Source organism: Sciurus carolinensis, chromosome 15, assembly GCF_902686445.1.
Source record: "Sciurus carolinensis chromosome 15, mSciCar1.2, whole genome shotgun sequence".
Taxonomy (NCBI): domain Eukaryota; kingdom Metazoa; phylum Chordata; class Mammalia; order Rodentia; family Sciuridae; genus Sciurus; species Sciurus carolinensis.
In genome coordinates, this window is record NC_062227.1 from 25,118,358 (window position 1) to 25,142,624 (window position 24,267).

General features: G+C 38.9%; 1 protein-coding gene across 8 annotated transcripts in view; it reads left to right on the forward strand.

Moving 5' to 3' along the window:
- Window positions 1–24,267, forward strand: part of L3mbtl4 (L3MBTL histone methyl-lysine binding protein 4) — a 520,509-nt gene that overhangs the window by 13,583 nt on the left and 482,659 nt on the right. The window contains exon 1 of one of the 8 annotated variants that reach the window (XM_047526994.1): window positions 23,299–23,322. The exons of the other annotated variants lie outside the window; for them this stretch is intronic. The gene's annotated coding sequence lies outside the window, so the exon portion shown is untranslated. Of the gene's footprint in view, window positions 1–23,298; window positions 23,323–24,267 lie in introns of those variants that run through there. 8 annotated transcript variants of the gene reach the window in all.

The following is a 24,267-nucleotide window of genomic DNA, read 5'->3' on the forward strand; positions in this document are numbered from 1 at the left end:
CAAGAATACAAATCACATCTCTATAATAACCCTGAATGTCAATGGCCTAAACTAATCAAAACACAAAGATGACTGTTTGGATTAAAAAAGACCCAACAATATGACTCATCTCATGAAAAAGACATCCACAGACTGAAGGTGAAAGGATGGGAAAAAACATCACACACACAGACTCAGTAAAAAAGCAGGAGTTTCTATCTTCATATCAGATAAAGTGGACTTCAAGTCAAGGTCAGTCAGAAGGAATAAGGAAGGACATTTCATACTGCTTAAGGGAACTATAAATCAACAAGACATAACAATCATAAATATTTATGCCCAAAACAATGGAGCATCTATGTACATCAAACAAACCTTTCTCAATTTCAGGAATCAAGTAGACCACAACACAATAATGCTGAATGACTTTAATACACCTCTCTCACCACTGGATAGAACTTCCAAACAAAAACTGAACAAAGAAACCATAGAACTTAATAACACAATAAGTTAGACTTCACAGACATATATAGAATATACCATCCACCAATGAGCGAATATACTTTTTTTCTCAGCTGCATGTAGGAATCAATAAATGGGATAGATTAAAAGAAACAACCAGTAATCTGAAGAGAGAGCCTACAGAGTGGGAGAAAATCTTTGCCACACATACTTCAGATAGAGCACTAATCTCCAAAATTTATAACGCAGTCAAAAAACTTAACACCAAAAATACAATAACCTAATCAATAAATGGGCTAAGGAATTGAGCAGACACTTCACAGAAAATAATTTACAAGCAGTCAACAGATATATGAAAAAATGTTCAACATCTTTAGTAATTAGAGGAATGCAAATCAAAACTACCCTAAGATTTCATCTCACTTGAATTAGAATGACTGTTATCAAGAATACAAGCAATAATAGGTGTTGGTGAGGATGTAGGGAAAAAGGTACACTCATACATTGCTGGTGGGATTGCAAATTGGTATAGCCACCCTGAAAAGCAGTCTGGAGATTCCTCAGAAAACTTGAATGAACCCACCATTTGACCCAGCTATCCCGCTCCTTGACTTGTACTCAAAGGACTTAAAATCAGCATGCTACGATGACTCAGCCACATCAATGTTTATAGCTGCTCAATTCACAATAGCTAAACTATGGAACCAACCTAGATGCCCTTCAATAGATAAATGGATAAAGAAACTGTGGTTTATATGCACAATGGGATATTATTCAGCCATAAGGAAGAGAAGAATAAAATTATGGCATTTGCAGGTACATGAATGGGGTTGGAGAATATCATGCTCAGTGAAATAAGCCAATCCAAAAAACCAGAGAAATGAAAAGTTGTACTCCATTTGTGTACGATGAATCAAAATGCATTCTGTTGTCATGTATAACTAAATATAACAAACAGTAAAGAAAACCAGTCTGTAGTGCTCTGTCCCATTTTTTATTTTAAAATAGAATTGAGAGAGAAACTTAGTTTTAGTCCTTGGGATTTACCCATATGTCATTTGGCTGTAATGCACTAATCCTTGCATGCTATCTCTGCCCTTATTTGTACTCACATCTGAGAAGCTGTACTTTTCAATTTGTAAGCTGTGCCCAGTGTGGTGGTGGTTCTGGGTAGGTGTAGAGTGAGGTTGGAGTTGTATTAGACTCTGGTGCCCTCTTCTTATAGCTTGAATATGCCTTAAGAAGCAACAGGGTCTCAGATTTCTATGAAAAATATTAATTTATGGTGTTAGACAATGAAAATTCAGGGTCTGATGTGTAAAATATAAAATGAATATGTAGTAATGTTTGTAAATGGTACTTTAGGATTAAAAACTGATGTGTCATGTACTGACACAGTAAATGCACCCATACACACCACAAATGTGACAGTTTCATTATTGATACCGTAACCATTATTGCCTCTGATATATATACAATACATATATATGTATTGTATATATACAATATATGTACAATATGTATATATACAATACATGTATATGTATTGTATATATATAAAGGCACATTCCTCCTAAGTTCAGTTAGCCTGCTGCTGTGCAATTAGAACCAGATACACTGTAAGATCGCATTTGAAGGGTAGTGTGTGGAGTTTTAGGAAGTCTTTTTCTATTGATGAAAACTAGATAGTAGGCTGATGACATCAGATAACTTAAAATTCTGTTCTAGTCCACAAGTGCAAATCTTAACATTATGTGTGTGTGTGTTTCACCAGGGATTGAACATAGAGGCTGCTTAACCACTGAGCCACATCCCCAGCTCTTTTTTTTAATACCTAATTTAGAGACAAGATCTTGCTGAATTGCTTAGGGCCTCACTGAATTGCTGAGGCTGGCTTTGAATTTTCTATCCTCCTGCCTCAGCCTCGTGAGCTGGTGAGATTACAGGCTGCACTTCTGTGCCCAGCCAGCCTTAGCTTTTGACACCCAACAGCAATGATGGGAGAAGCACAGAAACTGGGTGTTTGTCTGGGTGTGGAGCTCAGTGCCTGGCACCCAAGATGGGTAGTATCTTTCTTTCTTGAGCTGTCTATAGAGTTTAGTTCTTAGGAGTTGTGTATTGGTATTGTGTTGAGCATTTGGCTCTTTTCTTGATTACTGTCTGGGTGTGCAGCTTTTGTGATAATTCCTAAATAATTAAAAAAACCAGACACACAGTTATGATGTATTTTTAGTGAGCAAGTTATTCACTGTTCCTTTAGGTAAACTAAGTTAAAAAGGTTAATGAGAAAAAAAATTGGACACAGGTTTTTTACAGGTATTCTTTTTGAGATAATCTTTGGACTTCCTGTCACATTTTTATCTCTTACCTTCTTTTGCTCTAAGTGTACAGGCTGGGTGCAGAGCTGTCAGGGCAGGTGTAGGTGATGGTTTATCCACTAGCATGGATTTACACTCAAACCAATGCCAAGGAGGCCGAGAAAATTGGCATACAAAATTACTTATAGCTCACTCAGCATTTTTGAAGGTTTAGAAGTAGTCTGCATCTATTGATATAACATAAAAGAACTTTTCAAGGTCATGATGCTGAACATCCTAACTGGGAATAATTTGCCCCACATTTATCTTTATAGCATTATAGTAGGTATGTTTTTAAAATTTGGTATTTTTGTAGTACTTTATACTGTAACACATAAAGTTATTCCTTTTTTAATGTGCTAATGTTTACTTGAATGAAAATATTGTGTTTTGCTAGTGATCCACTTTTCAAGAATTCTACAATAGAAGAAAATGGTTGGGGAGGGAACCAAAATTATTGTTATTCTGACTATTTCAATGAATCATACAAAGGAAATTCATCTGAAAGATATTCTTAAGGTTAACTGAATAGAATTTACTGTTAATTCTCCATTAGCTGTATTACCTAAAAGAACCAGAACTTGCTATTTTATAAGATGTAAGTATAGAGAAACTTGACATTTTGCTCACTTTTGAGAAGTTGGCAACTGCTGAGCTTTCTTTGTTAAATTATATCTAGTCAGTTGAGATAAAAATGAATTGGAAATAAATGCTTATGGCTGATAATTAATATGCAGTTAAAAAAAAACCTTTAAGAACAAAAGCCTCTTACACAGTTAGGTGGCACTATTTCCTTTTTCTTTTCAAACATTTGACTAAGTATAATTAAAATATCAAGAGTCTTCTTCACATGGCCTTATTTAGGTCTAGCTAGTTAAAAAACAAATAGGAAAAGTGCATTAGAAACTAGTTCAAAGTGAGAATTCAGCTCCCATGTGTCATTGAAGCATATTTTTTAATCCATTGGCAGAAACCAACTGGTTGTTTTAGGGGTGCTCCCTGTGGGTGCTTAGAGTCAGACTTGAAGTCAGACTTGTACAAGCTCTGGTACATTCTAGGTCCAGTGGATACCCCGAGCAGGTGTAGTGGCCTGGGTTTAAAGATGGGAAGGAGCAGTGGGCTTGGGGCACAGGGGCCACACATCTGCAGGGCCTCTGAATCTGAAATGGATTGATGATATTTAGGGATTTAAGTCCTTTTATTGTTTTTTTTCCTGATCGGTGTCTGAAATCCAATTACAAAATGTGCTTATAGTTTCCTGAGTTTTAAAACAGTGTTAGACGTAAACATCTGTTTTTGAATCTCTCCTGAGCCTCTGGCATTTGCATTTACCAAGAGTACAGAAGTGAGGAAGTCAGGTAGAGCAAAGGACTATTTCAGGGAGTTCAGTGTACCTTGTCTTTGCTTTATGACTCAAGCCTAACATGACAGCAGGCAGTTTTGGGTCTTGCAGTTGGCATTCTGAACCAGAGGCTTAGATTGATGCTCCATTCAGCAACTGCTTGCAGAATGGCAAACAGTGTGCCCCACCTGCAGAGAAGGAAGGTTTCCAGCACTGCATTGTACTCATCTGTCTCTGACCATCCCAGTACACAGCCACCTCTTCCTTTTCTGTTCTTGAAACTATTAACACACATTAGTTAGCTTTCTGTTACTGCCAAAAAGCACCTGAAATAATCAACTTACTAAGAGTAAAGGTTTATTTTGGGTCACAGTTTTGTAGGTTCCAATGCAGGCACTGGGCATGTGGTGGGTGTGCCTGATGACACTGTTGCAAACTGCTCAGCTTGTGTCCAGGAAGAAAAGGAGGAAGAAGGGCCAATGGCACCACTGTACTTTTCAAGAGTACACCCCCAGTGACCTCAGGACCTCCCACTAGGCCTCACTTCCTAAAGGCTCCACTACCTTCCACCTTAGGTCCAAGTCTTTAACACATGGGCTTTTGGGGGACATTTAAGATCACAACTATAGCAAGTTAGTATCTGAAGAACAGACTCTTAGATTTGTGACTTTTTCTTACCAATATACCTATATATGAACTTGTAGATATTTGCCTACTTTGTAATTTCTATGTACAGTCAACAAATGAGCTACCATTGATTTCCTCCTCTTAGGAGGATTACCTCAGCAACAAAAACGTAGGTGGGTCATCATCTCAGAGTCATGGATTTTCCTGTGCAGGAAAAGACAGGTGGCAATCTTTAGCAAGTGAACACAATGTAAGAGAAGGAGTGATGGAGTTTTGTCAGATGTGAAAAGTTTTAAAATGTTTTTTGTGATACCAGACTATGGGCAGTTGTTTCATATATATATATATATATATATATATATATATATATATATATATATATTTTTTTTTTTTTTTTTTTTTTTTTTTTTTTTACTTGTTAATGGATCTTTTATTTATTTATTTATATGTAGTGCTGAGGATTGAACCCAGGGCCTCACACATGCCAGGCAAGTGCTCTACCACTGAGCCAAACTCCAGCCCAGCAGTTGTTTTCTTGATTAGGGACTTTGCAGTTGGGGACTCTTCAGACACTGACATTAGGATTCAAGATATAATGTCCAACTGTTCTACTACTTTTGATTTTTTTTTTTAATAACTGTTGAAGAAAACAGTAACACACAGGTATTGATGAAAAGGGGAAATAGTCAACACTAGACTGCTAGCTTTTTGCTACTGGCATAGATAGGCTATTTGTAGGTCTTTCTCATTTACTAAATGAAATGCTGTGTTTCTTAACTGCTTTCAATGTGTGTCCCCCAGTCCCCACTGGGTGACATGTGCAGTGTACTCTGCACTTTGTCTTCCGTGCTCATGAGGCTTGTCAGCGATTTGCCTTAGTCCTTCTTTCTGCTCAGTCCTGCTGGACTGTATTTTACTCCTCTTTCTTTTGGTGTCTTAGTTCATTTAAATTTCATCTTAGTCCCTTTGGTTTCTCTGCTCTTTATCATCATTTATTGCTTAGTTTATTAGCATATCTAAACAAACAACCCTTTGGTTGAGAAAGCATTAAAAAATGCCCTGACTGGCTTTGGCTCCTTGGGTAGCTTTTGTAGCTGTATGAACAGAGGCAGTTTAGTTATTGTGCCTCAGTTTCCTCAGCTGTAAATTGGGGATGGCAATAGGAGTATTGTGACAATTAAATGACTTTCTAAGTACAAATTGTTTAGAGAGTACAAAGATAGCTACTGTTAAGTAACTGTTTGAAATTGTCAGTTGTTATAAATACTTTTATGTATTGTAATATTGTCCCAAAGTGGGAAATCTGTTTAGTTACACCTTGCAGACATGATATGTTTATACTCAAAAGGAATAAGTAAACACACGAGGCAGTGCTTGTTCTTTTCTTAGAGATGGTCACTGTCTTTACCTGTCTGTCTCTGTAGTGGTTTCCACGCCATCACAGATGCTTCCTTATTAGTTGCTGGAGCGTGCACACTAAATCTGTATGCTCTTGGGCTTTCTTTTTTCAGAGACAGGAAATTGAACTATTCTGGGTGGATTGAGAGGCATCAAGCACTGGCCAAGCACTAGCTGACCCTGTGGTCAGTGGGCAGATGAGGGTGTCAGGGTTTCAGAAGGGGCCAGGCCACCCCTGCTGAGGATACCCTCTACTCAGAGCTGTGTTGCCTGGTAACCCAAGGTACTGACTGGTTATTCAAACACCGTGCAGTAAAGAATTCAAACTGGTCGGTGATATGTGGTCTCCTTGAGGCTTTGGAATAACCGTGTGATTGCAATTTAAAGATTCTTGAGTGCTTTTTAAAAGAATGGTTTAATCTAAAAAAAAAGAAAAGGTTAGTCTGAATCTTCATTAGGATATGCTTTCTCATGACTCAATGCTTAAATGTGTGAAATTCAGTTTCAAAATGTGAGCTAGCCCAATTTCTTACCATAAGATCAAAATTTTATTTTATTTCTTAATTCATTTGGTTTGGATTGTTTTGTTTTATTTTTTAACCCTCGAGAGAAAATGACATTGATTAACAGGCATAGTGAATATGCCAGTTTTAGTACTGTAAGTGCTTTGGTTCATGTTTGAATCTTGCTCAGTAGTTATTATAAGACTTTGGGAAAGAAATAATGTTACAGTACCTTGTTCTTTTTCTGCTCCTTTACCGTATTTAATATACCTCGGGTTAAACTATAAAAATAATATAAAAGAAAATTGAGTATAAAATACCCATGTGATATGGTAATGTATTGCCCTTTTTGCTGTTGTGGATCAAAAATGAAAGCCACATCTCAGTTTTTACAGTGTTTAATTATGATTTTACTCCTCCCAAAGTGAAAGTTGTCTCAGCTTTACAAATGCTGCTACTATGAATCATATTTTTGAGACTGTGATTAAATTAATACATCAAACATATTGCAGTGCATATTTTTAACACTGAAAACAGTAAGTTGGGTGTGTAGGTACACATATCACAAGTTTTGTGTCAGACATCATTTTAGTAATAATATGCTTTTTAAAATAAGAGTTATTTGATCTTAGTACTCTTTTCCTTTATGTATTTCATCACATTGTATTTATTGTATTCTCTTCCCCCCTTAAATATTGGTAATATCAGGGCAGAAATATTGGTCATCTTTGCAGAAAGAAGCCAAAAGAAAATTTGGCTACATGTGGAAAGCAGGTAGTGAATAGAAATAAGACATGGCCTGCCAACCTGTTGAATCGTGCAATGGAACAATGAGGCCATTGTACTTATGATAATGATCATTTATCAATATTGAAGGTGAACCTGGAGTTAACAGGCTCATAATATTTTATAAAGTAATGGAATTGACATTAGGGAAAGAAACCTACATATATGTCAAAGCATTGATAATAAATATTTTTATAAAGAATAAACTGTATATGAGAATTGAGTACACGTTTATTTTCATGAGTTTGCATCTGTGAACTGTGTAAGCAAATGATCTTTCCATCTTATCAAGTACCATGGATGTGCACTAAAAAAACTTAAAAATAGTGTAAGCTTGGGAGAATTGAGGCTTGTATTCTTGGTGGTAGGGTGGAATTTCTCTTTTAGTGTTTGGTTTTTGCTTTCAGTACATTTATAAAGTTGGGATATTAAGTAAATCTAGTGGCATTGTTTCAGATTGAATAATTTAGTACCTGACACTTAGTTTCTTTATTTCACAAATAACTTTTGGGTGCCCAGAGTATGCCAGGCACTGTTGTGGGCTGTGGGTGCATCAGTAAGCAAAACAGGTGCAGATAGATCCATTGTGAAGCTCACATCCAGTGAGGGAGAGGTCATCAATAATGATAAACAGTTTATGGTTGAATGATTTAGTGTCCTGAAGAGTGATAAATATTATGGAAAAATAAAAGAGAAAGTAATGAAGAGTAGGAAGTCCTGGGCTGGGGTAGGGGCAGCTTTGAGTATTGGAACAGGTAATCAGGTGTAGAACCCGTGAGATGGGAGTGTGGAACAGAGTGGACAGTATCTGGGAAAGAGTTCCAGATAGGAAGAGCAACTAGGAATAAAGGTCAAGACAAGAGGGTGGTGGAAGGATTGTGGTGAGCAAGGGGAGAGGAGAAGGTAGGGAACTCAAAGAAGAAAGATTGGTGGTAAAGGAGAGATGCTGTTGTGCTCAGTACCATCTTGAGGCCCAGGTGGGCAGTGTAATGGGCAGCCCTGACAGGGGTCGGGCAGAGAGTTGGTATAGATGGGTTTATGCTTTAGGAAAGTCACTTTGACTATGGAGTAGACTGTGGGTCACCTGCTAGGGAGATTTTCACCATACCCAGATAAGAGATGATGTAGCTTCAACTTGGATGGAAGCAGTATCTGTGATGACCATGGCTGTGTTCTGGATTTGTTTTGGAGGTAGAGCCAATGAGATTCCCAGACTGATTGGATATCTATAAGAAAGGAGTCTACCATAACCACAAAGTTTTTGGCTTAAGCACCTGGTATGAGAGTGTTGTGTCCTGAGATGGAGAAAGTCTTGGAGGGACAGGCGATTGTTAGGAGAATAGCAGGGGTTAGCATGGGTAGAGCTTTCAGGATAGGGCTGCATGTGGGAAGTACTGTTGATGTTAACTGCTGTCATTAGCATTAGCTTTATAGTGTTTGTGCTTTTGATTTTGTTTCCTAGGGTTTTTTCCTGTTGGTTTCCAGTATATCCACTTGATGCTTCCTGTGAAAATTAGGTGACAGAATAGAGTCCAGGAGCCCAGGCTCAGCAGGAGTCAGATGAGCTGGGCTCATCTTTCCCTCCTGCCATTTGCCAGTTTGGGGCAAGCTCTCTGCCCCTCCAGTGTCACATGAAGCTAACGTGAGAGAGTGGACAGGAAATAGGTTATGAGTCTAAAAAATCGAGTGTATGCAGTGCATGTAATATATGATGATAGGTGGTCCATTGATTTTGTACAAATTAGGATGTATGGGTGATTTCATAGGGGTTTTATTTTATTTAAATTTTTCTATTATTTTCAAAGCAGTTCCTATACATTATGACAAGGAGAGTCCAGAAAGGTTTATATTAATAAATAATGGCCTCCTGTTTTGTTCCGCCATCCCTCCTTCTCCCATTCCCTAGAGGTAAAGCTCTTTTCTGTTTTAAGCCCTTCTTTTAATTCCTTCCCCCTTCTTCCCTTGTCCCATGTCAATCCCTTTGAGAATCACTAATACCTGGCCCTCACTGTTTTATTTTATTTCCCAGGCCTCAGTGGCCTGTTTGGGAGGAACACAGGGATATGTCTAGCTGCCCTAGGCCTGGACCCTCTGTTTCAGTCTAAGCTGGTGGTCTGCTCCCCAAAATACAAGACAAAAATCCATAAACTTCATATTAATTGAACAACCCCCCCACATGCAGTTGGTGGTATGTATCCAAGTAATTATGTGCATGCCCTTTGTGCACTTCTTCCTGTTAACTGCCATCCCATCCTCTTCTTTTTCTGCACTCATGTCAGCATCCTCCAGCTCTACTGGATCTTGCTCCTCTCACTCAACAGTCCTCCAAAGTCAGCTACCATAAGTCCAGCTCATTCTAATTGAAGGCTGTCTCATATTTTATGGTATGATGATGTACCATCTTTATTCTAAATATTCCATCGTTAGACTCTCTGTTTGTCTTCAAATAATATTTTTTTAATTTTTATTTTTACAGAATGCATTTTGATTCTTTGTACACAAATGGGGTACAACTTTTCATACTATACATACTATAGATTCACATACTGTACATACTATAGATTCACACCATTTATGCACTCATAGATGTACATAGGGTAATGATATCTGTCTTATTCCACTGTCTTTTCTTTCCCCATCCCCTCCACTCCTCTCATTTCCCTCTACACAATCCAACATTCCTTCATTCTTCCCTTACCCCCTCTCTCCCCCTTCCTGTTATCAAAGAAAATATTTGACCTTTGGTTTTTTGGGATTGGCTTATTTCACTGAGCATACTCTCTAACTTCATTCATTTACCTGCAAATGCCATAATTTTATTCTTCCTTATGGTGAATAATATTCCATTGTGCATATATACCACAGTTTCTTTATCCATTCATCTATTGAAGGGCATCTAGATGGGTAAAATACTTTAGCTATTATGAATTGAGCTGCTATAAACATGGACGTGGCTGCTGATCACACATCATTATAGCATGCTGATTTTAAGTCATTTGGGTATAGTCTGAGGAGTAGTGGGTCAAATGGTGGGGTCCATTCCAAGTTTTCTAAGGAATCTCCATACTGCTTTTCAGAGCAGTTGCACCAATGTGTAACTCCACCAGCAATGTATGAGTGTGCCTTTTCCTCCACATCCTTGCCAACACCTGTTATTGCTTGTATTCTTGATAATAGCCATTCTAATTGGAAGTGAAATCTTAGGGTAGTTTTGATTTGCATTTCTCTAATTACTAGAGGTGTTAAACACTTTTTCATATATTTGTTGATCACTTGTATATATTCTTCTGTGAAGTGTTTGCCCAGTTCCTTAGCCCATTTATTAATTGGGTTCCTTGTATTGTTGGTGTAAAGTTTCTTAAGTTCTTTATAAATTTTGGAGATTAGTGCTCTATCTGAAGTGTGTGCGGGAAAGATTTTCTCCTACTCTGTTGGCTCTTTCTTCAGATTACTGATTGTTTCCTTTGCTGAGAAAAAGCTTTTTAGTTTGAATTCAACCCATTTATTGATTCTTACTTTCATTTCTTCTGCTCTAGGAGTCTTGTTAAGAATGTTTGGTCCTAAGCCAACATGATGAAGATTTGTGCCTACTTTTTGTTCTGTTTGGTGCAGGGTCTCTGGTCTAATTCCTAGGTCCTTGATTCGTTTCGAGTTGGATTTTGTACAGGGTGTGAGATAGGGGTTTAATTTCATTTTACTGCATATGAATTTCCAGTTTTCCCAGCACCATTTGTTGAAGAGATTATATTTTCTCCATTGTATGTTTTGGCACCTTTGTCTGGTATGAGATAACCATATTTACGTCAGTTTGTCTCTGTGTGTTCTATTCTGTACCATTGGTCTACCTGTCTATTTTGGTTCCTATACCATGCCATTTTTATTACTATTGCTCTGTAGTATAGTTTAAGATCTGGCATTGTGATACCTCCTGCATTACTCTTCCTGCCCAGGATTGTTTTGGTTATTCTGGGTCTCTTATTTTTCCAAAGGAATTTCATTATAGCTTTTTCTATTTCTGTGAGGTTTGTCATTGTGATTTTAATTGGAATTGCATTGAATCTGTTTAGCACTTTTGGTAGTATGACCATTTTAACAATATTAATTCTGCATATCCAAGAACATGGGAGATCTTTCCATCTAGAAGTTTTCAAATATTACTAATCAGATTTTCTTTAATTTCTTTCTTTAATGTTCATTAGTTTTCATTGTAGAGGTCAAACCTTTTTTGTTAGATTGATTCCCATGTGTTTTTTTTTTTTAGAGGCTATTATGAATGGAGTAGTTTTCCTAATTTCTCTTTCAGAGGATTCATCACTTATGAATAAAAATGCTTTAGATTGATGAGTGTTGATTTTATATCCTGCTACTTTGTGGAATTCATTTATTAGTTCCAGAACTTTTGTGGTAGAGTTTTTTGGATCCTCTAAATATAGAATCATGTTATCAGCAAATAGTGATAGTTTGTGTTCTTCTTTTCCTATTTGTATCCCTTTATTTTCTTTGGTCTGTCTAATTGCTCTGGCTAGTGTTTCAAGGTCTGTGTTGAATAGAAGTGCATCCTTGTCTTGTTCCAGTTTTTAGAGGGAATGCTTTCAATTTTTCTCCATTTAGAATGATGTTGGCCATGGGCTTAGCATAGATAACCTTTACAGTGTTGAGGTATGTTCCTACTGTTCCTATTTTTTTTCTAGAGTTTTGAGCATGAAGGGTGCATATTTTATCAAATGTCTTCAAATAATTTTGACACATGTAAGAATGTGTTTTGTTCAGCCATCCCATATTGTTTTAGTGTTAAATTTTTTCAGTTTTTCTTCTCAAATAATGCCAAAATAAACGTCCTACCATTTGTCCTACACTCTGTGCTCTTTCGTTGTTATGGCATAGATTACCAGGGATGGGTCCTTGTGATGAGAAATATGTGCATTTTTATGTTAATAGGTCTGTAATCTCACTGACCATGTTGCTTCCGAATGGTTACGTTAACCATCTTTCCTTCTTATACTTCAGTTACTTGGAAATCTTGACCTCTTTAAGTTTTTTATCACTCTCTCTAACTTCACAGAAATAGTGAAATCTTTTGTTTATCAATGTCCCTCCTTTCTGCATCCCAAATTTCTGCTTTTCTATGGGTCTCTTTCCTTTCTTCTATTTTCTGCCTCAGAGGGAGACTTGTCCCTCCTCCTTCCCAAGACTGAGGCTCTGTCAGGAATCTCACTCCTGTTTCCTGTTTCCAGGTAAGTCTCTACCAGTTATTTCTTACCTTTGGAATATCACATCCCTTTCACTCCCCTACGAGTCCTCTCCACATGCTGCTTGAGCATCCTGTCTACATGGCGGTTGGCTTCCCTTAGAGGGTGTTCATCCAGGAGAGAGAGCAAGCCGGAGGAAGCTATGCTTTTGTGATTTAGGCTTGAAAGTCATTTCTGGTGCATTATCTTTAGTGGAAGTGAGCCACCAAGCCTGACACACACAAGAAGGAGAAAATTAGATGTCACCCTTTAAGTAAGGAATTAATAAAATATTTGTGAATATATTTTAAAAACACCATAGCATTGTTGGAAGTAATGTTACAAATTCAGTGCAAGAAGAGTGAGTTTTTGTATGTTTGTTTTTCCGTGGGTTATATGTGTACATGGTACAAAGTTCAAAGGGGAAACCAGTATCCCTTCCACCCCTTATTCTGGCTACCCTGTTATATTCCCTGAGGACAACATGATTACCACTTTGTATCATCTTTTCTGAGAAATTCCAAGTCCATGTGAATATGGCAGTATGTATATGTGTGTGTATGCATAAGTATGCATAAATATGCATGTGTATGTGCACATGTGTGTAATCTTCTAAGTATGGTTGTATATTCCAGGATAGAAATCTGGATAAGGAGATCTTGGGGTGAGGGCTCTGGCTGCCCCAGTAAGCTGGTCCTGCATATAAGGTAGTAGTGGCTTCCTCCCTCTTATTAGTGAGGACTTTCTCTCTTGTGGGCAGACAACAGTTCTCAAATATTACTAATCATCACAATTATAAGAGAAGCTGTCTTTAAAAAGTCAACTTTTTGACCTTCATCCTGAGAAATTCTAACTTGGTAGGCTTGGAGCGGGGTCTAAGACATTTTATGTTAAATGTTTTCCAAGAATAAAAGGGGCACACCCTCTAGGAGGCAACTTGGTGATATCTTTAACAAATTATTCTTGATTCCAGTTTTACTTTCATGTTTTACCCTACAATTATAGTAGGGTATGAGATACACTGGTTGTACAAGAAACTCTTCAATGTAAAATCTTAAGAACTTCCTGGTTAAGGGAAGAGAGAATAGAGTGGATAGGGACAGGATAGGAAGTGAGAATTTTTCATATGTACTTATTAATGTTATTTTGATCTTTAAACCAGATAAATACATCATGCTATTCAACACATGAATGAATATATAACCAGGTGAATGCACACAACTCAATACAGTGCTCCTGGTGGTCAGTCAGGTTTGTGACCTTTGAGACCAAGGCCGGGTGGAGGTGCAGGTTGAGCATCTCTTATTCAAAATGCTCAGGTCCAGAAGTGTTTCCAGTTACAAGATTTTTTGGGAATATGCACCTACACAGTAAGGTATCTTGGGGATGGGACCCAAGTCTAAATATGAAATTCACTTTTGTTCCAGGTGCTGGGATGTTTTTGGCCCATTAGAAAGACAGATAAACAAAGCAGTTATGAAGAAGTGTGCCGAGGTCATGGTAAGGGATGCACCATCTATCCATCTATGGAAGTGTTTGTCACCTAGGAATGACATTTACTGAGACCCAGGGGGCAGCTTGGAGTTAGGAAGCCTGTTCAGGGAGAAGGTAAGGAGACAGCAAGCAAGGTCAGTTTGTGGCACCACCTGGCTAGGGTTAGAGGCTGGCTGGTTAGTGGGGAATAAGGGCAGCAACACCTTTTAAGTTAGGATGAACTTATCTTTGGATAGTGGGGAGTTACTGAAGGACTGTAAAGAGGAGAGTCAAGTCATAGGCATCTTCAGACCACATATGACCATGGGTCTGCAGAATAGAAAGACTGTAGTCTGTGGACTGGGGCTGGTGTGGTAATAGCAGTTACCTCCTAGTGAAATGCGCTGGGGTTGGGGACAGGGTTTGTATCTCCTGTGTGGATACCTGATTAATTCATTGAATCATTTTGAGTTATTATATAGTAGCAACCCAGATTTCAAACTGCATAAGAGCAAAATCTTTTTGTATAAAAAGATTTCATACTTTTGGGAAATTCTTCAGAATATAAAAGCTTTATTGAATTGGGTATGAAATGAATTTCATTTAAATACTGAATTAATTGAAAGCCTTGCTTCTGAATATTTTTCCATAGATTTCACACTCCTTTACAAATTTCATTTTGCCTTCTGTTTTAATATTGGCAATAAATACTAATAACAGAGAGGTGATATTGAAGGGAATGACAGTGGGAAGTGTGGTTGATGGTCTAAGTGAGAAACAGCTTTATTATGGCAGGGGATGGTGGTAGAGGATGGATGAATGGTGTCCTGGTGTTTTCATTGGGTCCAGTACTGACCATGGGAAGGGACAAAGTACCACCATCTGTTACTCCATCTCCAATTTACCACCTGGTGGCTTCAATTTAATTAAGCTCTTTGTGCTATTTTACATGCAATCATGGAAGGGGCTCTTTGTTTCTTTAGTGTGTGCTTTTTGTATCCAGCAGTCCCACATTTGACATGCACTGTGTTAGGCACTGACTTGCTGAAAACAGTGTGAAGTTTGCAAAGTAAGCGTCATCTTTGCCTTACTACTCAAGTGGAACTACTGTGAGGGATTTTATTTAGCATTTTTCTTTATAAAACTTTTTGGCAAACACCAGTAGACCAGGCTTATTCTAAGCCCTTTACCAACGTCAGACCATTTAAGACTCATGATGGTTCCATGTGGGAGGTGCTGTTATAATTGGCATTTTGCACACGAGGTCACTGAGGCACAGAGGATCAACCGTTTGCCTAAATCACACAGCTGTAAAGTGGTAGCACTGGGTTTGAACCCTGCACTGGAGTTCCAGAGGTGGATTTTGGGGAAGATGTGGTGGAGTAGAGTGTGAAAGGAGGGCACACACAGGGTGTTTGTGTGTTTGCATGTTAAGCATGCAGGATTGGGGAAGGGTCTTATTCTGTTTCACTCTTCAGAAGACCTTTGATATACTTGGGGTAGTAAGGATGAGAACAATGGACAAATCCTCTTTTAAACACACACTTTTGTTTCCGCTATGAATTTCTAAGACCATTCTTTAAAGAACTCAATAAATTACTTTTGTCTGTCTCTTGGGGAAAAAAAAAAAACTTAAATCATACAGATTTTTTACTTTGGCTAACTTTCAAGTTTATTAGTACTATTTTGTAAAGTTTATATAAGTGGCATGGTGTAGGTATTCTTTTTTATTAGTTCACTTGACATTTGGGCGGATCTGAAACAGTTTGTAAATAAAGGTCTGTGTTCTAACTCCCTTTACTTTCCCTGGGATTGTCCAACTGTGACTCACTGGAAGATGATTTTGTGCAATGTCTAATCTGTTTAATAGACTGCTGGCTTCGCTGTTACTGGGTTGGCCTCCTTGTTGTGGCAGGGAATTTGATACCACAGTTTGGGTAGAGTGACTTCTTTTTTGCTTTGTTAGAGCTCTAAAATCTTGGTATGTGTGCAGAAGTGTGTGTGGGCCAGTTAGACCTGGGAGTTTAGTGGGCAGCTGTAATTGATGTTAACTCTGTAGTGGCTCAGGTATAGGGGAACCAGTGTCAAGGGCACTGACAAGGCCTCTGTTTTTATGCAAGTAGGAATGGAAGGGACCTCATTCCCATTAAACCTGTTGGATAGCATTCATACTGCTATTTAAAGCTAAAGTGTTTTGGCTGTCCTTTAGAAGATTTGATAAAATTCTACTCTGTTCAGATTGTTTCTTTGCTGTACATGAGATGAGCTGTCCAATTTCCAACATGGATGGGGTTGCAGAGATGAGGATGTGCAAACTGGATGAATTCCCAGAATCTACAGAGTCACATCTCTATGGTGCAGCCTCACTATTTTTCTTGGAGAGTTTTCCACCCAGAATGCTGGGGGTGGGTGTGGGGTGGGAAGACTGTTTGAATACTGACATAAAATTTAGTGCAAGATCAAGTATATATGATTTTTGCATTATTCCCAGTTTTGGATGATGATTTCCTAAAAAGAAAATTAAAGTGTGTTTAAATGTGCTTTGCAACAGTAAAGCATTTAACGACCATCAATTATCATCTTGCTTGAAAAGGATACTGGATTTAAAACTTTTTTCCTATTATTTGCAAAAAGTAATTGCAGAGGGTTAAGTTCTTGGAGGAAAATGTGTTTTAAGTGAACAGATTGAAGCCAGACCATATTGTTCTTCTTTTTTAAAGAGAAATTATCTCAAACAAAACATTGAAGTGATTTACATATTTTCAGAAATTGTGTACCCATCCATTGGTTTATAACTATAGTGACCATATAATTTAATGTACAAGCTAGGATGCTTTAGAGGCTGAAAGGGGCATGGACTAGACTGGAAACAGTAGGTCACAGGTGTGAAATGGGGCTGTTTTTTTTTTTTTGAAACTAGTTTTGACTGCCCATAGTATAAGAAGGTTTGCTTAAGAATGGATTGTTAAAAAGAGGAAAATGAAATCATCAAGATTTGCAGTTTTATTTGATTTTACCCTACTTACAAACTAGTAAATTAGCCTGTTACTATTTCAAGGACACTGGCAGAAGACATAAGACTTCCCAGTCAGGGACAAAGGAGCTGAAGTTTTGGCCCAGCAAGCAGTGGGAGCATCAGCATAATGGTGTCAGTTTCCCCTACCCACAAAGCCATGCAGCGCAGCTTGATATGCACCACATGGATGCTGTGTCTGCATGTGTTTGTATCACAACTGAATTACTCACTGAGGGGCATCTTCCACTTTTTCAGCAAGCAATAAGGACACATGTTAAGAGTTCTCCAGAGAGACAGGAGAGCTGGCAGTGCTCAGTTCAAGAAGATGGGTGGGGTTGGGTGAAGATAGGAGGGTAGGAAGAGAAAGAATAAGGAGGAGGAGGAGGAGGGGGAGGTTGTTGAAGGTAGGTTGACTGAGAGAGAGATTGAGATTCTGTGAAAGTCTTTAAGTTCAAAGCCTGAAGAATGTGAAGTCTGATGTCTACGGGTAGCACAAACAGAAAAATGCACCTGGTCAAGAAGGTGTATACAGACTTCCCCCTTGTACTTTTTTATTCTATTTGGGTCCCTTCCTCTTGGGAACACTCAGAGTCAGGACAGGTCTTCCCAACTGTTTGGTGACCCACATGCCAATCTTCTCTGAAAACAGACACACCCAGAAGTATGCTTTACCCATATTCTAGGCATCACTCAATCTAGTTAAGTTAATGACTAAAATTAACCATCGTAGGAAACCAGATCTTAGCTGGAGTGGGAGGAGAAAGTGTAAAAGGGATGAGAGACATGAACTCACCTGTCAAGGTTACCAAATGCGTAACTGTCCCTAAGAAAGGGCCTGAGTGGAAGGATGTCTTGGGTTCTTCAGTTTTGGCACACTCAGCAGGATGTGTAGGAGTACAAAGGCCTGAGGCACCATCTCCCAACAATTCTGTGTTGTGAATTATATATCTTGCATCTAAGTGAGGGTAAAGAAACACTAGCAGGGAGAGGTTCATGGAATTTGGAAAGGCTTCTTTATGATGATATTGAAAACCTTCTTGGGAAACTGAGCCAGAAATTAACAAAGGAATTCCTTATAGTGTTCTAACACCAAGCAGGAGATCAAATTCTCAGGCTTTCTGCTTTATTATCAGCTGGTATCTGTTTTCTCACATTCAGTGACATATTCATCTGCAACTTAATTAGGAATGAGCTTGAGCATCATTTGCCACAAGCAAGCCCCAGCAGTCCTGCATCAACAGTTCAGAGACATCCTGGGACATCTTGGGGTGGGCAGTGTCAGGGCATTCTGCTGTAATAGGGATTCTGGTGAAGTTTCAGAGGGTCCTTTGCAGAAGGGGTTACTTTTTTTTTCAGACCTGTGGGGTGTTTTGTACTTGTATTTGCTGGGTGCATTTCTCTCATTTGAAGTTTGGCCATCCCAGGTACTGAACATCTTGTCTTTTAGAGGCTCCTGCACAGGCCCTAATTTACCAAAGTAACCAGTTTTGCTTCTCTTTTCCCCCCCATCTAAGTGTACTTTCCACATACATTTTCAGAATTGTCTGCTAAGTACTCTGTTAGGTTGTGTTCTGGCTACTCAGCTAATAGTAACAGGGTAAGCCATGGCTAGCAAACTGCATATAGCCTGGTGGCCAGATGTGGCCTGCTTCCTGTGTGTATAAATGTTTTACTGGCACACAGCCATGCTCATTCGTTTTCCTGTTGTCTTTGGTTCCTGTTGTGCCACAATATCAGAGTGAAGCAGTTGTAGCAAAGACAGCATGGCCCTCAAAGCCTAATGATTTACTGTCTAAAAAATCTGCCGAGTCCCTGTCTAAGTTAATAAATCAACCAGGTGCAGCACTCTTTGGTGTGCCTGGGTCTTGCCCATGTGCTTCCCCACAGTGTGATTCATGTGGAAAGTGCTTGATGTGGATTTGATCAGTGAGGAATAAGTGTCAATATACTGATAAAGTTAGGGGAAAGATCTCCAGTCCTATGAGCCCATCTTAGGAGTGTATTTTGTTGGGGCAGTGCTCAAAGCCAAGATGACTGAACTAGGGACAGTGAGTGTTGGTCCACTGGGGCAGGTTTTATCAGAGCTATCAGCACTTACCTCTCTTCCTCAGTCTTCACAGCTCTTCTCTTTAGCACTGCAGATGCTTGGCATCATACACAGATTTAACTCTGGCGACTTCACTTCTTTTGGCCACCCATAGGTATAAATCTGTCCCTTCTGGTCCCTGAGACAGTTGATGGCATCTGCTATTCACTCATTTGTGCCTCTAGGTATACCATGTGGTGCTGAATAGGAGGCAGGGTTTCCTGTGCCACCTCTACACACAGATCAGTTATTACATCTGTGTTCAACTGAAGAACCAGCAGTATTGCCCTCTCATGGAAGAAAAACTGACTTTATTGCTCCTTTAGAGGAGGTTTATCCTTTTCCAAATCTGAATTTGTGTACAAATGTTTTCTTTGCATGAAAACATCAGAACCCAGCTTCTTTGTAATGTGGGAATCCATTATGTTCATGATTCATATATAAGGCATTTATGCATGCTCCCTGCTAATCACTGTCCTGGATGCATATCAGAAAGTGGGATAGAAAGGGACTCCTCCCCATGCCTTCCCTTTACCCTAAGTGCAGTGGGAAGCCAGGCAGCCTTGCTTTTGTAATGCAGTTTACTATTTTCTTTACAGATTCCACTTGTTACTTTACACCTGGGCTCTTCCAGCAAATGCAGCCAGGTTCTGGAACACTCCAACTCTTGGTTCCCATCCCACGAATGTCAAAACATATCTATTAAGTCTTCCCATTTCCAGCCAGATCTAGTTATAATCCTTCTGCTGGCTCTCAGAACCCTCTGCACAGTCTTCTCAAGCATATTTTCTCTTATTTCCCATAATAAATTGCCCCTCCCTGTCTAATCTCATTTCTGTTTCTGAGCCACCACTTGTTTATTTCCCTTGTCTGGAATGACTGCTCTAAATACCCTCATCCCTCTAATTTAACCTTGGCACTTCTAACACTTTTGGACCAGATAATTCATTGTTGGAGGGGGAGGCTCTGCTCTGTGCTTGTAGGATATTTAGCAGGATCCCTCACTTTCTACCTGTTTTCTTGTACTTGATGCTAACTTCTTCTGGACTACATATTGAAGGGTTATGATTTTTATATACACCTGCAATTTCTGTCTGTTAATTTGTGTATTTTTGTGTGCTGAGAACCATTATCATTTTCTAAATTTTCCTTCTCCATGAAGCCTGTCAACTATAGCCCTCACTCATCTTCTCTTTCATAGGACCACTATGGAGCTTATGCACACCATGCTTTGAACTGTGATTGGACAATTGTATTAGACCATTTTGTTTATTATAGCAAAATACTTGAAATATACCACTTTATAAAAAAATTTTTTTTAAATGCATAATTTTGGAGGTTCAAGGGCATGCTATGTGTTTTAGTTTTAGTCAGCTTTTTTGCTGCTATGTCCAGAAGACCTCATAAGAACAGTTTTAGGAAGAAAAGTTTATTTTGGTGCTCACGGTTTCAGAGGTCTTAGTCCCTAGATTGCTGACTCCATTCCTCAGGACTCAAGGTGAGGCAGAACATCATGGTAGAGGAGGGTGGTGGAGAAAAGTAGAGAGAGGGGTAGCTGGGAAGGAACAGTGAGAGGAAGTGTTGTCCTCTATGTGAAAACATATGAACCCCAAAGACCCACCTCCTCCAGCCACACCCCACCTGTAACCATCCATTTAATCTCTAGCAGGGGATAATACACCAATTAAGTTAAGGATCTCATAACCCGATCGTTCCACTTCTGAATGTTCTTGAATTGTTTCACACATGGGCTTTTGGGGGACACCTAATATCTAAACTATAACAGTGTGTCATCAGCTCATCTTTGGCATTATAATGGTAGCATGTGCAGTAGGATTAAACCACATATCAGAACAGGAAGCCAATGAGAGACCAGAATCCCACATTCCCTTTCAAGTGCCTGTTCCCAATTGATCCAAAGACCTCCTACTAGGTCTTACTGCCTTCTAGTACCTTGGGGATCAAGCCTTTAACATATGGACCTTTGGGAGATCATAGCAACAATCTTGTTTGTTAGCCATTTTAAGTGAGCTGATTTTGTAGCTGTAATTTAAAAAAAATTTTCTTTTTAGTTGTTGATGGACCTTTTTTAAAAAAAAATTATTTATATGTGGTGCTGAGAATTGAACCCAGTGCCTCACACATGCTAGGCAAGTGCTCTGCCACTGAGCCATAACCCAGCCCCTTGTAGCTGTAATTTTGTTTTAGGTTTCTAAAATCAGGGACTATGTAGTATACTAGTTTTGTGTGACTTTTGAAAAGTTTCTTACTTGATCTGTCTCAGTTTTCTCATCTGCAAAGTAGGGTTACTGATCCCTCTATTTCAGGGTTGTTTTGAAGTTGAACTAGTTAATACATATAAAGTACTTAGAAGGGTCCTTGATAGCACACAATAAGCACTGTTTAGCTGTTATTGTTATTAACACCAACCATGTCTAGAAAGGAGTTAACCTAATGGAGAGTCTAGTTATTTTGCTTTTATTTCTTTAGGAAAGTGACTGGAATGGGAGTATGTGGACTATGGCTGAATGAGGATGGCCTGGCTTTCTCCCCAATACTTGAACCCCGAAGATTTTTATGTTGTCGGTATCAGTAAAGTATTAGTACCAGTGCTACTTCACTCTGAGTTGTGGAGGAGTGTCATAAATAGGCACATTATAGGCGATAGAGGAGAGTTAGGAAGAGAAGTGAAAGTAGGGACTGCTCTGCCATTGAGGAAGGTAGACCTGTAGTCTTTTTACATGTGTGTTTGCTGTGGTTTTGGTGTGGTCTAAGTATCCCCAAGGGTCCACCTGTTAAAGGGTTGGTCCCCTGGATGGCACTACTGTTGTGGGGTGGTACCCTTAAGAGGAAGGGCCTTAGGAAGTTCTTAGGTTAATTGTGGGGATGCCCTCAAGAAATGATTGTAAAATGCTTGTCTTTCTCTGCTCTGGTACTGTTTTGGTCCTGTATGCACTCCTGCCATGATGTGTACCACATTTGCCACAGATCAAACCAGTAGGAACCACTTGATCTTGAACTTGAACCTTGAAAACTGTGCTAAATAAACTGTTCTTCTTTATAAAGCTAGTTGTCTCAAGTATTTTGTTGTAGTAATACAAAGCTGACTAATATAATATGTTTGTTCTCCTTTGTGTGATTTTCTTGCAAACTCCAGGGAAATTATGCTGATTTGATATTCTTAAACAGCTTAAAACTGAAGTTTTTTCCACCAAATTTTCTTTAAAAAAATTGCTTTTTAGTTGCAGATGGACACAATACCTTTATTTTATTTATTTATTTGTATGTGGTGCTGAGAATCGAACCCAGTGCCTCACATAAGCACTCTACCACTGAGCCACCACTCCAGCCCTCCACCAACCTTTCTTCCAAATACGTTCTTCGTATACTTAATATTGAATTCCAGTTTTGCCACTTCTTAGCTATGTGTTGAACTCTGTGAGCCTTAATTTCTTTAAAAAAAGTAAGTGATACTACATATTCTCTTCACAGGGTAATGTTGCATCCTTGTTTTGTGAGTAAAGCTCAAGGCAGCTGTGTTAAGTAAATCACAGTCCTTCATGACCATGAATACTGCTTATGTTGATCTTTTTAATGATGATGGGAAACCTGGGCACACAGTGGCATCTGACAGTGGCCTTGCCTTTGGAGTGCCCCAAGTCATGTAACTTCAGAAGATCCTGATGAACATGTTCAAGCTGCCACAGCTACTTGGGAGATGGGTGATAAGAGATTGCCAGGGACTGTCCCACTGCAGTTCTTGAGAAGGCTCAATGTGCCTAATTCAATGGAAAGAACCAAGGGAAGCGACTTTATGCAAAGAAGCATCCTGGGTGGGACCAGACCAGGAGAGCCCAGAGGGAGCAGCACTGATGCTAGCTAATCCCACAACTCCTAGACTTGGTGAGAAGTCTGTTCTCAGCAGGAGCAACTTGGTTTCCAGGAAGGATTCTTGCCAAGTAGTGAGGCCTTTGGTGAGAGAGTTCTCTATAATTGAGCTGTGTTGGCGATGGCGACAGGAGTGACTATGAACCTGTCTTCTTGACCTTCAGTGATTACTTCTAGGTGGGTTTTAGAGTCAGATCTCTGTGCCCTGTTTTACTGAGGATTGTTCTGGGTACATATACTGGAATGAGTGTTCTACAACTGAGGATAGATGGTGTTTCAGACCTTGAGAAGGGCCCTTTCCTCAAGGCTTAACTCCAGGGTTAAGCACTAGGGTGCTGGTCTTTCTTGGTATTGGGTGAGCTTCTCTCGTGGCTTTGCCTTCTGTTACCTGCTGTGGGCCCTATTAGGAGGTTGTGTTATGTGCCTTGTTTGGGGTTAGGGGAATCTGGTCCCTGCCAAGTACTGCTGTTTCTTCTCTTTGTAATGAGAGATCTATTCTAGAGCAAACAGATCTGTTCTAGAGTAAAGGAGATCTTTGGTTAGAGTAAAAGGAGCTCTTCCGTAGTAGACATTATATTCATGAATTTCCTTTAAAAGTGCTAATTTAAATCCTTGACTCTTTTAGAAAAATGCAAACAAACTGTGAGAAGAGAAATCTTGCATTTTGATGGCTTCCCAGTCTCCTTGGCATAAAACATCAGTATGCAGCTGAGTACTATAGTCACAACATAGTCTATTCTACTATATTCCTACTGTGAATATTCTCTTTGGGAACATATGAAATTAGACACCCATTTAATGTTGTCTTAACAGCTTTGCTTTATAATATGAATATAGATATGTAGAACCTATTAATAGTAATTATTTTGCATTATGAACTCACTAGCTATGTTTTATATAGAAACACTCACAGTTCTCCCCCTGGCTCTGTTTTATATGTTTCTTTTCTTTCTTTTTGTAAAATTCTCAAAGAACTATTCCTAGATAAAGTCATTATTTAATAACATTAATTTTTGTGTTTTAAGAATTAAGCAGTACTGTGAACACATTCAGATGTGAGAAGATGTTCTCAAAAGACACATTGATGATATTATGATACCTTTTTTAGACATAGTAGCCACA